This window comes from Salvelinus fontinalis, chromosome 9 (genome assembly GCF_029448725.1).
Source record: "Salvelinus fontinalis isolate EN_2023a chromosome 9, ASM2944872v1, whole genome shotgun sequence".
Taxonomy (NCBI): Eukaryota; Metazoa; Chordata; class Actinopteri; order Salmoniformes; family Salmonidae; genus Salvelinus; species Salvelinus fontinalis.
Genome location: NC_074673.1, coordinates 20,443,760 through 20,458,573, shown reverse-complemented (window position 1 = coordinate 20,458,573; position 14,814 = coordinate 20,443,760). Strand labels below are relative to the sequence as shown.

The 14,814-nt window shown below is 47.5% G+C and overlaps 1 pseudogene; it reads left to right on the top strand.

The window, feature by feature from the left end:
* Positions 1-14,386, top strand: part of LOC129862962 (cadherin-related family member 5-like) — a 33,330-nt pseudogene extending 18,944 nt beyond the window's left edge.
* The last annotated feature ends 428 nt before the right edge of the window (positions 14,387-14,814 follow it).

Below are 14,814 nucleotides of genomic sequence, written 5' to 3'. Positions count from 1 at the left end.
TGCACACACACACACTACATGTTAATGTTTTTAAATATATGGAAATTATAAAAACATTTGTCTGTAATCTCTTTTTTGTTGTGTAAGACTAGCTGTTGCCATGGGGATCCTAATCAATCACATCAAACTTTTTGTCTGATTGGCTACTCTGCTAATCATAGACTTGTCTGATTGGCTACTCTGCTAATCACAAGCTTGTCTGATTGTCAGGGAACCCATGTCTGGAGGGCCAGGATGTGTTTTCCACAGTCAAAGAGAACAGCATGATAGGAGAACTCATCGCTGAGCTCAACACTGAGCTGACAGCCAATGATGTTGTCTGGAGCCTAACTGGGGAGGACGCTGATTGGTTCTTCCTAGAAAGGCGGAGCATCAGACTCAATGCACCATTGGATAGAGTTCTGGACCGGGAGGTAAAAACGTTATCACAACTTTGTCACAATGATGACAGGGTTCTGTCTTGGTTTAGTTGACTCAAAGAACAACTCTCAGCAGGGTCATGTGCAGATATGAAGCATTATATATGTTGTGTGTGTGTCTGTGTGTGTGTCTCAGGTGCAGGGCCCAGTCCTGATGGCAGCGTTGACCTGCTATGAGGAGGACACTGTGCAGGTAGAGACTGTACATATCTGGAAATACACTGCTCAAAAAAATAAAGGGAACACTTAAACAACACAATGTAACTCCAAGTCAATCACACTTCTGTGAAATCAAACTGTCCACTTAGGAAGCAACACTGATTGACAATAAATTTCACATGCTGTTGTGCAAATGGAATAGACAAAAGGTGGAAATTATAGGCAATTAGCAAGATACCCCCAATAAAGGAGTGGTTCTGCAGGTGGTGACCACAGACCACTTCTCAGTTCCTATGCTTCCTGGCTGATGTTTTGGTCACTTTTGAATGCTGGCGGTGCTCTCACTCTAGTGGAAGCACGAGACGGAGTCTACAACCCACACAAGTGGCTCAGGTAGTGCAGCTCATCCAGGATGGCACATCAATGCGAGCTGTGGCAAGAAGGTTTGCTGTGTCTGTCAGCGTAGTGTCCAGAGCATGGAGGCGCTACCAGGAGAGAGGCCAGTACATCAGGAGACGTGGAGGAGGCCGTAGGAGGGCAACAACCCAGCAGCAGGACCGCTACCTCCGCCTTTGAGCAGGAGGAGCACTGCCAGAGCCCTGCAAAATGACCTCCAGCAGGCCACAAATGTGCATGTGTCTGCTCAAACGGTCAGAAACAGTCTCCATGAGGGTGGTATGAGGGCCCGACGTCCACAGGTGGGGGTTGTGCTTACAGCCCAACACCGTGCAGGACGTTTGGCATTTGCCAGAGAACACCAAGATTGGCAAATTCGCCACTGGCGCCCTGTGCTCTTCGCAGATGAAAGCAGTTTCACACTGAGCACATGAGCACATGTGACAGACGTGACAGAGTCCGGAGACGCCGTGGAGAACATTCTGCTGCCTGCAACATCCTCCAGCATGACCGTTTGGCGGTGGGTCAGTCATGGTGTAGGGGTGGCCTTTCTTTGTGGGGCCGCACAGCCCTCCATGTGCTCGCCAGAGGTAGCCTGACTGCCATTAGGTACCGAGATGAGATCCTCAGAGCCCTTGTGAGACCATATGCTGACACATGCACATTTGTGGCCTGCTGGAGGTCCTTTTGCAGGGCTCTGGCAGTGCTCCTCCTGCTCAAAGGCGGAGGTAGCGGTCCTGCTGCTGGGTTGTTGCCCTCCTACGGCCTCCTCGACGTCTCCTGATGTACTGGCCTGTCTCCTGGTAGCGCCTCCATGCTCTGGACACTACGCTGACAGACACAGCAAACCTTCTTGCCACAGCTCGCATTGATGTGCCATCCTGGATGAGCTGCACTACCTGAGCCACTTGTGTGGGTTGTAGACTCCGTCTCGTGCTACCACTAGAGTGAGAGCACCGCCAGCATTCAAAAGTGACCAAAACATCAGCCAGGAAGCATAGGAACTGAGAAGTGGTCTGTGGTCACCACCTGCAGAATCACTCCTTTATTTGGGGGTGTCTTGCTAATTGCCTATAATTTCCACCTTTTGTCTATTCCATTTGCACAACAGCATGTGAAATTTATTGTCAATCAGTGTTGCTTCCTAAGTGGACAGTTTGATTTCACAGAAGTGTGATTGACTTGGAGTTACATTGTGTTGTTTAAGTGTTCCCTTTATTTTTTTGAGCAGTGTATATTTGTCCTTTATACCAAAGTGGTATTACTATGGATCCAAAACTTCTATATGTTTGAGTGTGTGTGTGTGTGTGTGTTTCAGAGTGAGTACAGGATCATGGTGGAGATTCTGAATGAGAATGATAACACTCCTGAGTTTGTGGAGAGCACCATACAGCCTCGCAGCATTAGTGAGGTAAGTAGGCTACACTACATACATACTCACGTACGCACACATTAACAGTACACACACACACACACACACAAGTACAGACATAAACTGAAGCCGATTATTGCATGATGTCCATGTCTAGCTGGCTGAGGTGAAGACAGTGGTGTTTACAGTCCAGGCCACAGATGCAGATGGCGACACCATAATGTACTCCATCGACCAGACCTCGGTACTGTATCAATAAAGTTTTATACATAAATAAATACCAGATCTCCTTACTGTATCAAATAAAATAAAAATACTTCTGCATTGAAATGAGTGTGTACAGTATTTGTGTGTGGTCTCTGTTCCAGCCTGATGCTGCCTACTTCAGAGTGGATCTCCCTAATAGTGGAGAGGTGATACTGGCCAAGCCTCTGGACTACGAGACCAAAACACAACTGAAGATCACCATATATGCTTCGGTACCCTAAATGCACCTAGCCTATAGTTACAGAAAGAACTTGGCTGTGCCTACCATCTGCTTGATATATTTTGTGAATAATGCACACCTTTAACCAATCAGATTGCATGACTGGAACTAATATCTCAGTCGGATATATGGTCTGTGTGTGTGTGTGTGTGTGTGTGTGTGTGTGTGTGTGTGTGTGTGTGTAGGAGATGAACACTGTGGAGAAGTTCAACACCAGTGCCATCCTGACCGTGAATATCTTGGACGGAGATGACCAGTACCCACAATTCCTCCCGTGCACGCCCCCCTCTAACGACCAATCGAATCGTGTCTGCACCAACCCCGTCTACACGGTTAACATCACAGAAGGCGAACAGGTTAGTGCCCAGGGTTAGGTGTTGGTGGTAGGTGTTAGGGGTTAGGGACTGATGTATTGTGTTAATGTTGTCTCTGTTATAGGACATTCTTCTGGACTTCTCTCCTGGGCCGATCAATGCTGTGGATGGAGACAGAGGCCTCCACTCACCTCTCAGCTATAGCATCCTGTCGGGTACAACACACTCACACAAACCACCATCGTTTATCTTTAGAATGAAATGCAACGTATTATTGGGAGTTGATAAACAGTATAGTTTACAGGGCTACCAATTACTTCACACTGGAAACAGTTAAGCTAAACTAAACCTACTCTTAAGAAAAATATAGTTTATGTCAGGACCCGGTGAGAGAAAGTCACTAATAGTTGGCAGAACCCAGAAGATGAGGCAGACTCAGCAGTACTAGAGATAATGATTTAATAAAAGGACAAGATCTTCAGGCAAAGAATATAAATCCACCACGTCCAAAATAAAGCCAGGAGGCACAAAATGGATATCCTCCAAAATACAAAGAAACTCCGCAAAGTGGTAAAAACAGCAGGGAAAAACAAACCTCAAAAGACTACTCAAAAATACACAAGAACTAAACCAGAGAACCTCTGGAAAATCCAATAATAGAACTATATGTTTCACACAAAAAGGCTTGGGCTGGGGCTGGGTGCTAACATACAAACACTGAGCAAAGAACTGAGGAACACACAGGGTTTAAATACTAACAAGGGAACGACACACAGGTGCAAACAATAAAAGAGCAAGGAAAAAACAAAAGGTTCAAAAAAGGTGCAATGGGGACATCTAGTGACAAAAACCAGAACAGTTCTGGCCAAAACCTGACAGAATCCCCCTCCTAGGAACGGCTCCTGACGTTCCTTCCAGCCTTCTCAGGGTGGAGGGCCCTGAACTGACGAATGAGGTCAGGGTCCAGTATGTCCTTGGCAGGAACCCAGGAGCGCTCCTCGGGACCGTAGCCTTCCCAGTCCACCAGATACTGCCTGGACCGCTGCACCCGGCGGGAATCCAGTATCCGGTGGACGGTATAAGCCGACTGGCCTCCGATGACACGGGGCGGAGGGGGAGGTCTGCCTGCCGGGATAAGGGGAGAAAAAACAACAGGTTTTAATAAAGAAATGTGAAATGTTGGATTGATCTTAAGGGATCTGGGTAAGTGCAGGCGAAAAGTAACGGGATTGACTCTCCTGGCAATCTTAAAGGGACCGATGAATCTCTGGGACAGCTTGCGAGACTCCACCCGTAGCGGTAAGTCTTTTGTTGAGAGCCATACTCTCTGGCCGGGGTACAGGGTAGGACCGGGACGGCGACGTCTGTTGGCTTGTCGCTGGTACTGCTGTGAGGCACGCAGAAGATTAAGACGGGCCTTCTTCCACGTAAGCCGACAGCGTCTGATGAACCTCAAGGCTGAAGGCACTCTGACTTCTGCCTCCTGGTCCGGGAACAATAGCGGAGCATAGCCAAACTGACACTCGTGCGGGGACATACCAGTGGAGGAGGAGCACAAGGTGTTGTGCGCGTACTCGGCCCAAACAATGAAGGATGACCATGTGGATGGGTTGTTGGAGACCATACATCTGAGGGTGGTTTCCAGCTCTTAATTCATCCTCTCAGTTTGGCCGTTGGACTCCGGATGGTACCCTGAAGAAAGACTGGCCGTAGCCCCTATGAGTTGGAAGAAGGCCTTCCAAAACCTAGAGGCGAACTGTGGACCTCTGTCGGAAACCATATCTTGCGGAATGCCAAAGACTCGGAACACATGGTTAATCACCAACTCAGCCGTTTCCTTGGCAGAAGGTAATTTGGTCAAGGGAACAAACCTGGCCGCCTTAGAAAACCTGTCGATGATGACTAGGATAGTAGTATTACCATGGGACGGAGGAAGACCAGTAATAAAGTCCAACGAGATATGGGACCAGGGTCGGTGGGGAATAGATAAAGGGTGAAGGAGTCCTTGAGGGCGGAGGTGAGAAGATTTGCCCTGGCAGCACACGGAACAGGCCTTGACGAAAGTGGCAACCTCTTCTTTTATGGTGGGCCACCAGAACTTACGCTGGGTGAACTCCAAGGTGCGACCTACGCCCGGGTGACAGGTGAGGCGAGAGGAGTGCCCCCACAGAAGGACTTGGGACCTTGCTGCCTTGGGAACAAACAACCGATTGGCAGGACCTCCTCCAGGACCCGGTTCGATGGCTTGAGCTTGTTTCACGGTATCCTCCACTTGCCACGAGATCTGAGCCACGATCTTAGCGGCAGGAAGGACAGTCATGTCAGTATCTTCTCGAATGGCAGGAGAGTAGATTCGTGACAAGGCGTCCGGTTTAAGATTCTTCGACCCGGGTCTATAGGTGAGGATAAACTGGAATCGGCTGAAGAAAAGAGACCATCGAGCTTGTCTGGAGTTCAACCGCTTCGCCTGCTGGATATACTCCAGATTTTTGTGGTCCGTAAGCACTTGAAATGGTTGAGAAGCCCCCTCGAGCCAGTGTCTCCATTCCTTCAATGCCATCTTAACCGCTAGGAGTTCACGATCCCCCACATCGTAATTCCTCTCGGCCGGGGTAAGCCGGTGAGAGAAGAAGGCGCAAGGATGAAGCCTCTTGTCTTCACCCCTCTGAGACAGGACAGCTCCAACACCAACCTCTGATGCCTCTACCTCCACCACAAAAGGTTCATCCGCCGTCGGTAGTGTCAGGATGGGAGCAGAGAGGATGCGCTGCTTGAGTCCTTGGAAGGCCGTCTCAGCTTCTCTTCCCCACAGAAACCTTGTGTTGCCACCCTTGGTTACAGCTGAGAGAGGGGCTGCCACCGAGCTGAAGTTCTTGATGAACTTGCGGTAAAAGTTGGTGAAGCCCAGGAAACGCTGAACTTCCTTAACGGACTTGGGGGTGGGCCAATCCGCTACCGCCCCTACCTTCTTGGGGTCCATCTGGATCCGACCGGGTTCCACTACAAATCCCAGGAATTGTACTCGAGAGGAATGGAATTCACACTTTTCCGGCTTAACGTACAAATGGCTGTCTAGGAGGCGTTTGAGCACTTGTCTGACATGCTTAGTGTGTTCTTGAAGGGAGCTCGAAAAGATGAGGATGTCATCCAAGTAAACAAACACGAAAATGTTAAGCATATCCCTAAGCACATCGTTTATGAGCGCTTGGAACACAGCCGGGGCGTTGGTCAGGCCGAAGGGCATCACCAAGTATTCGTAGTGACCAGTAGGCGTGTTGAAAGCGGTCTTCCACTCGTCACCGGGTTTGATCCGCACAAGATGGTATGCGTTCCGTAGGTCAAGCTTAGTGAAGACCACTGCTTCCTGGAGCAGCTCAAAGGCTGTGGCCATAAGGGGTAGCGGGTAGCGGTTACGGACGGTTATGGCATTAAGTCCCCGGTAGTCGATGCAAGGACGTAATCCACCGTCTTTTTTGGCCACAAAGAAAAACCCTGCTCCTGCCGGCGAGGTGGATGGACGCATGAGGCCTGCTGCCAGAGCGTCCTTGATGTAGGTATCCATAGCAGCTCGTTCGGGAGGAGATAGGGAAAAGATCCGACCCCTGGGGGGGCAGGTGCCCGGAAACAGGTCGATGGGGCAATCGTAAGGTCTATGGGGTGGTAGTTTGGTGGCCCTCTGTTTGCTAAATACCGGTTTGAGGTCATGGTAACACTCGGGAACTCGGGACAGGTCGATGGATTCTAGAGACTCGGGAGGGGAACTCGGGGAACTTGGAAGATACAAGTGGCTTGGCACGTAGGACCCCACTGCTTGATAGTGCCCACAGACCAGTCGATGTGAGGGTTATGGCTGTGAAGCCAGGGGTATCCAAGGACGAGAGGGAACTCGGAACACGAGGTCAGATGAAAGTTCATCACTTCCTGGTGTTGGGAAACTGAAAGTCGCAAGGGGGTAGTGACACGAGTGACAAGTCCAGATCCCAAAGGGCTTCCATCCAACGTAGTAACCCTTATGGGGTCACTTAGAGGTTCAGAGGGAACGCCATTCTCCTTCGCCCAGACACCATCCATGAAGTTACCTGCGGCTCAAGAGTCTACCAAGGCTTGAAGGGGAAGCTCGTGGTTGTCCCAGGAAAGGGTAACTGGAATGAGCAGGCGGGAGTTGAATGGATGGGAGGAGGTTATGTTTCCCGTTACAGTCCTCCCAGGCCTGCACGGGAGAGTGCGTTTTCCCTGGAGCCCGGGACACGTGGAGAGGAAATGGCCCGGTTTGCCGCAATATAGACAGCATCGCTCCCTCATCCGGCGGTCTCTCTCAGCCTGGGAGATGCGTCCAACCTGCATGGGTTCCGGTGGAGTCAGCGAGGATAAAGGTGGAGACTCGGAGCTGGGACCGATAGGAGCTAGGGTGAGAGATCTACGGTTGAGCTCTCTCTCTCTCAGACGCTGGTATATGCGTGAAGCCAACTTGATCAGGGACTCGAGGTTGTCCGGTGGTTCCCGAGTGGCCAATTCATCTTGGATGGTGTCGGAAAGACCCTTCAAAAAGCACACTGTGAGCGCCTCGTCATTCCAGCCACTCGCTGCTGCCACCGTGCGGAACTGGATGGCATAGTCCGTCACGCTGCGCCGACCTTGGCGGAGAGTTAGGAGCTGTTTGGCTGAGTCAGGACCGCTGGTGGGATCTTGAAACACTCGCTTGAATTCTTCAGCAAAGGTAGAGTAGCTGGCACAGCAGGGACTTTGGGCATCCCACACAGCAGTAGCCCAGGCTAGGGCTTTTTCCGACAGCAGGGTGATGATATATGCTATCTTGGACCGGTCAGTGGGAAACGACGAGGGTTGCAGCTCGAAGGAGAGAGAACATTGGGTGAAAAAACCCTTACAAACACTCGGATCACCTGAGAACCGTTGGGGAGGCGGCAGACGAGGTTCAGCCAGAAGGTTAACTGCCACGGGCACTTGAATCTGATGAACTGGAGCAGAAGCGGTTGCAGGGGAAAGTTGATCAGAAATCTGCTTTATGGAAGTCATCATCTCCGACAGAAGTTGAGAATGTCCAGCCAGTAAGGCCTCTTGCTGAACCAGAGCAGATTCGTGACGTTGGACAGTCCCCTCGTGGTGGGACAGCCTGGGAAAAAAGTCCTGGGTACTGGCTGCCTCTGGGTTCATTATAATGGCTCAGTGTTTCTGTCAGGACCCGGTGAGAGAAAGTCACTAATAGTTGGCAGAACCCAGAAGATGAGGCAGACTCAGCAGTACTAGAGATAATGATTTAATAAAAGGACAAGATCTTCAGGCAAAGAATATAAATCCACCACGTCCAAAATAAAGCCAAGAGGCACAAAATGGATATCCTCCAAAATACAAAGAAACTCCACAAAGTGGTAAAAACAGCAGGGAAAAACAAACCTCAAAAGACTACTCAAAAATACACAAGAACTAAACCAGAGAACCTCTGGAAAATCCAATAATAGAACTATATGTTTCACAAAAAAAGGCTTGGGCTGGGGCTGGGTGCTAACATACAAACACTGAGCAAAGAACTGAGGAACACACAGGGTTTAAATACTAACAAGGGAACGACACACAGGTGCAAACAATAAAAGAGCAAGGAAAAAACAAAAGGTTAAAAAAAGGTGCAATGGGGACATCTAGTGACAAAAACCAGAACAGTCCTGGCCAAAACCTGACAGTTTACTTAACTAAAGTTCATCTGAAAAAGTAGTTCACTACATCCAAACTACTTGATGAAAAATTATCATATGTAAATATATTATGTCACAGACTACAAATTGCAAGAACAGATCACTTTCGGGTCATATGTTAGCAGAATGTGCAATTTAGCCTATTAAATACAAAAACAATGTTGTAAGTGAGAATTAGGCAGGTCTGATGCCAAGAAAGGAAATGATTGCCAACTTCACCCAAATGTAATTAAATATTTGCAAAAAAAATATGTGTGTAGTTCCAGTAGTTAGCTACACTGCTACTTGGCAAAAAAGTAATTAAATACTGAAAACACTACCTAGATTTGAATTTAGTTCAACTACCACCAAGCTACTGCAAAATGTAGCTATATTACTAGTTGAACTACATATAGTTCACTACTCCCCAACACTGTTTACAATATATGTTGTCAGGGGCTGATAATGGGCGTTTTGTGATGGATGAGCTGACAGGGGAGGTGCGTCTGATGAAAGAAGTAGAGAACAGACTACTGACACCAACACTACGTCTACGGGTCATGGTGAGAGACACACACACACACACACACACACACACACACACACACACACACACACACACACACACACACACACACACACACACACACACACACACACACACACACACACACACACACACACACACACACACACACACGACTCTAACACACACACGACTACAAGACTCTAAATAACTGAAAACTCTCCCCCCCCTCCTCAGGCGTACCAGAGGAATGACCCTAGGAAGTACTCAGTTGCCACAGTGGTGGTCCGTGTTGTGGCTGTCAACCGCTTTCCTCCCCAGTTTGGTCGGGCCGAATACCGTGCTTTTGTCACTGAAGGCAACAGCCCTGCCTCACTGGTCAACACTTACGGAAACACCGTGCTGCTGCTACAGATACAGGACAGGGACTTCTCTGATGTATGCATACAAACACAAACACACACACACACACACACTCATACACACAGCTGGACTATGCATAGTGTAATATTCTGTAACTTCAACTCTCTCTTCTCTCAATTGGTAGGGGATTAATCCCAAAATGCACTACTCCCTGAGGTCCTCATCCAATCACACAGAGTTTTACCACATCACACAGGAGGGGCTTCTGATCGCCAGGACCAATCAGCTACGGCCATCACAGAAACACAGTCTGAAGGTGAGCTTTGATTGGACAGAACAGTATACGAGAGAACAACGTAATGATGGACAAGCTACATTGGTGGTGATGATGATGATGATGATGATGATGATGATGATGATGATGATGATGATGATGATGATGATGATGATGATGATGATGATGATGATGATATCATGCAGGTAGTGGCTGTGGATCTGGAGTCAGGTGACATGGCCACGGCTCTCATAAAGGTGGAGGTGCTGTATGAAGGACAAATAGGTAACACAGCCGCACACACACACACACACACACACACACACACACACACACACACACACACACACACACACACACACACACACACACACACACACACACACAATTACAATTTGTGTGGTCGTACTTGCTCTACAGTTCATCATCATCCGTGTAAGTGTGCATACAGTTCCAGTCAAAAGTCTGGACACACCTACTCATTCAAGGGTTTTTCTTAATTTTTACTATTATCTACATTGTAGAATAATAGTGAAGACATTAAAACTATGAAATAACGCATTTGGAATCATGTAGTAACCAAAAAAGTGTTCAACAAATCAAAATATATTTTATATTTAAGATTCTTCAAAGTAGCCACCCTTTGCCTTGATGACAGCTTTGCACACTCTTGGCATTCTCTCAACCAGCTTTACCTTTACCTTTTCTAACAGTCTTGAAGGAGTTCCCACATATGTTGAGCACTTGTTGGCTGCTTTTCCTTCACTCTGTGATCCAACTCATCCCAAACCATCTCAATTGGGTTAAGGTCGGGTGATTGTGGAGGCCAGGTCATCTGATGCAGCACTCCATCACTCTCCTTCTTGGTCAAATTGCCCTTACACAGCCTTGGGGTGTGTTGGGTCGATGTTCTGTTGAAAAACAAATGATAGTCTCACTAAGTGAAATCCAGATGGGATGTCTCGCTGCAGAATGCTGTGGTAGCCGTGCTGGTTAAGTGTGCCTTGAATTCTAAATAAATCACAGACAGTGTCACCAGCAAAGCACCCCCACACCATCACACCTCCGCCTCCATAGTTCACAGTGGGAACCACACATGCAGAGATCATCCATTCACCTACTCTGCGTCTCGCAAAGACACGGGAGTTGGAACCAAAAATCTCAAATTTGGACTCATCAGACCAAAGGACAGATTTCCACCGGTCTAATGTCCATTGCTCGTGTTTCTTGGCCCAAGCATGTCTTTTCTTATTATTGGTGTCCATTAGAAGTGGTTTCTTTGCAGCAATTCAACCATGAAGTCCTGATTCACACAGTCTCCTCTGAAAAGTTGATGTTGAGATGTGTGTGTTACTTGAACTCCGTGAAGCATTTATTTGGGCAGCAATTTCTGAGGATGGTAACTCTAATGAACTTATCCTCTGCAGCAGAAGTAACTCTGGGTCTTCCTTTCCTGTGGCGATCTTCATGAGAGCCAGTTTCCTCATAGCGCTTGATGGTTTTTGCGACTGCACTTGAATAAACTTTCAAAGTTCTTGAAATTTTCCGTATTGACTGACCTTTATGTCTTAAAGTAATGATGGACTGTTGTTTGTCTTTGCTTATTTGAGCTGTTCTTGCCATAATATGGACTTGGTCTTTTACCAAATAGGGCTATCTTCTGTATACCAACCCTACCTTGTCACAACACAACTGATTGGCTCAAATGCATTAAGAAGGAAAGAAGTTCCACAAATGAACTTTTAACAAGGCACATCTGTTAATTGAAATGCATTCCAGGTGACTAGCTCATGAAGCTGGTTGAGAGAATGCCAGGAGTGTGCAAAGCTGTCATCAAGACAAAGGGTGGCTACTTTGAAGAATCTCAAGTATAAAATATATTTTGATTTGTTTAACACTTTTTTGGTTACTACATCATTCCATATGTGTTATTTCATAGTGTTGATGTCTTCACTATTATTCTACAACATAGAAAATAGTAAAAAATTAAGAAAAACCCTTGAATGAGTAGGTATGTCCAAACTTTTGACAGGTACTATATGTTTGTGCAGTCCCTCAGGGCCCATTGGGGGACGGGCAATTCCATGGTAGCTGTGCAGTAGGCAAGGCTATGGGTGTGGTCATCCTGGGGCTGACTCTGTTAGGCTGCGCTCTGTATGCACTGCAGCATGTCCTCCGGACATACAGAGGACTGAAGGACCCAGAGGACAGGGGCTGTATAGCACAGGGAAAACACCCCAATGTGGTGAGATATACTGACACTTCACCCTGACCCCTACCCTTTTAACTTTTAACCTCTAACATTTAGACATTCTGGTCCTGTGCACTGACCTGTGTGTCTCTCTGTTTTATCTTCCCTGCTGGTCTAGAGATTACAATGGTTCCAACTGGTGAGTCTCTAATCTCCTCTCTACTCGTGTGTGTGTGTGTGTGTGTGTGTGTGTGTGTGTGTGTGTGTGTGTGTGTGTGTGTGTGTGTGTGTGTGTGTGTGTGTGTGTGTGTGTGTGTGTGTGTGTGTGTGTGTGTGTGTGTGTGTGTGTGTGTGTTAATAGATGAAGGAGCAAGTGAGCTAACATCACATCACAGTGTATCAGTGAGACAGTCAGTCAGCCATGTCGATTTGTGTCTTTTCTCCCCAGGTGAGTCACAGTAGCCCCATGCCAGTCCTTGATGAGGTGAAGTTCAAAAAGGAGGGTCTAAGCACCTCCACCTCCACCTCCAAGCTATTGGGAGGTCAGAGCATCTACACACCTGCAGACTCGGACCCTTCTCCATTCAACGCTTTACCCATAGCTCCACCTTCAACAACCTACATCCAGCCTATACTAGCCAGCTCCACTCATACAAACCCCAATCATGGCTCTGCGTCACACAACTCCACCCATACACCTGCTACAACCATCACACCTGAACTACTCAAGACATCCCCTCAATTCCTGTGCAACTCCAGCTCTAGTACCCCCCCATACCCATCACCTAAACCTACCATGGATCAGACAGACTCACCTTTAGCTACACACCCCTCCCCTGTTGCAGATGCAATAGGTGCACCCACTCAGAGAGGAGAGACACCTACCTCACCTAACCAACAGCAGGTACACACACATTTACCTCCTCCCAATCCGATCAACTCACCCCCTCACCCCACACCCCCTCCTACCTCACCTACCACACCTCTCCATTTCTCACCTACTCCAGACCCGATACACAATCCTGAGTGTACAGGATATAATCACACACTTTTACTTACTCCACCCTGTCCAGAGCAGGACAGGGTAGGGACACCCCCACCTAAACCCACCCCAGGGCAAACACATACCCCTGCACTGACCATCACCTGCCCAGAGCAGGTAGGACAACCAGGGTACCCTGAGGAGCGCAGACCCTCCACACACAGCCCTGAAACAGCCTCCATCGGTGATGATGACTGCTTCCTGGGGGATGAAGAGGCCATCAGGACCAGTGATGATGATGAGGATGAAGAGCTGGTGAGACTCTATTCTCACATACAGCCCACATTCCTGATAACAGACTATGACAATGACATCACGAATGAGATCCCTGCCAGTGGTGGAGAGGAGGAGGCGACTGGGAACAGCGAAGGAGTGGAGAGAGAAAGGGATTGGATGGAGGGAAACATGGGAGGGGCCGGGAGAGACAGGGATGATATGGAAGGAAAGGGGGGTAATTTGGAGAGCGAAGGGGAGAGTTTTAAACAGGGGAGTCCATCATCTCAACCCTGTGATACAGAGCAGGAAGTATCAGTGGGCCAATCAAAGGAGTGATCAACAGTAACCCAGCAACACTCTATTGCAACACTCTCTAGTCACTGAGGCCAAACATTTAAGAACACTCTGAAACACGCTCGCACAAACACACACAGACACACACACACACGTACACTGATGACATTGGAACATCCTAGACTTGCCTCAAGCAAGTGTAAGTGAAACACAACACAACAGGCCATGTGTCTGAGATATAGGCCACACTCCTCTTGTAAGGCTATTGACTTGAATCTTTTGTGTTACTGTGTTTTTGTTGATGTTCTTATTTTGTTCTAAAATGGTTCAAGGGACTCCTGCACACTGTATGTAGGCCTACTTCTGTCCTCCCCTTTGACCATTCTTATTTAGTTTTTACACAAAACACCCCTGTAATAAGATGTTACCTACTTCAGTGCTAGCCATGAACTTCATGCTTCTCACGTAGTTCCAATGTCCACAACACAGGATTTGGAATGATGGTCATGAGAAATTGCTTCAGCAAATATTTTTGTTTTTGGATTGTGTGTTCTTCTACTGTATTTCTGTGTAGCGTGATGTACAATATGATGACCAGAATTGTCATGTTACATCAACTGTCTCAGTCTGTCTCTACAGTATATATCAGTAAAGCCATCATGTGACTGAAGCACTGGTTCATGGGAGTTGTGGTTCTTATACCCTGGAGACTAACACACACACAGAGGGAGACAGATAAATGCGCAGTCAAATTCATATATACTGAACAAAAATATAAACGCAACATGCAACAATTTCAAAGACTTTACTGAGTTACAGTTCATATAAGGAAATCAGTCAATTGAAATAAAATCATTAGGCCCTAAATGGATTTCACATGACTGGGAATGCAGATATGCATCTATTGGTCACAGATACCTTAATAAAAAAAAGCAAGGGCATGGATCAGAAAATCCATCATTACCTGGTGTGATCACCATTTGCCTCATGCAAATGCGACACATCTCCTTCGCATAGAGTTGATCAGGCTGTTGATTGTGGCCTGTGTAATGTTGTCCCACTCCTCTTCAATGG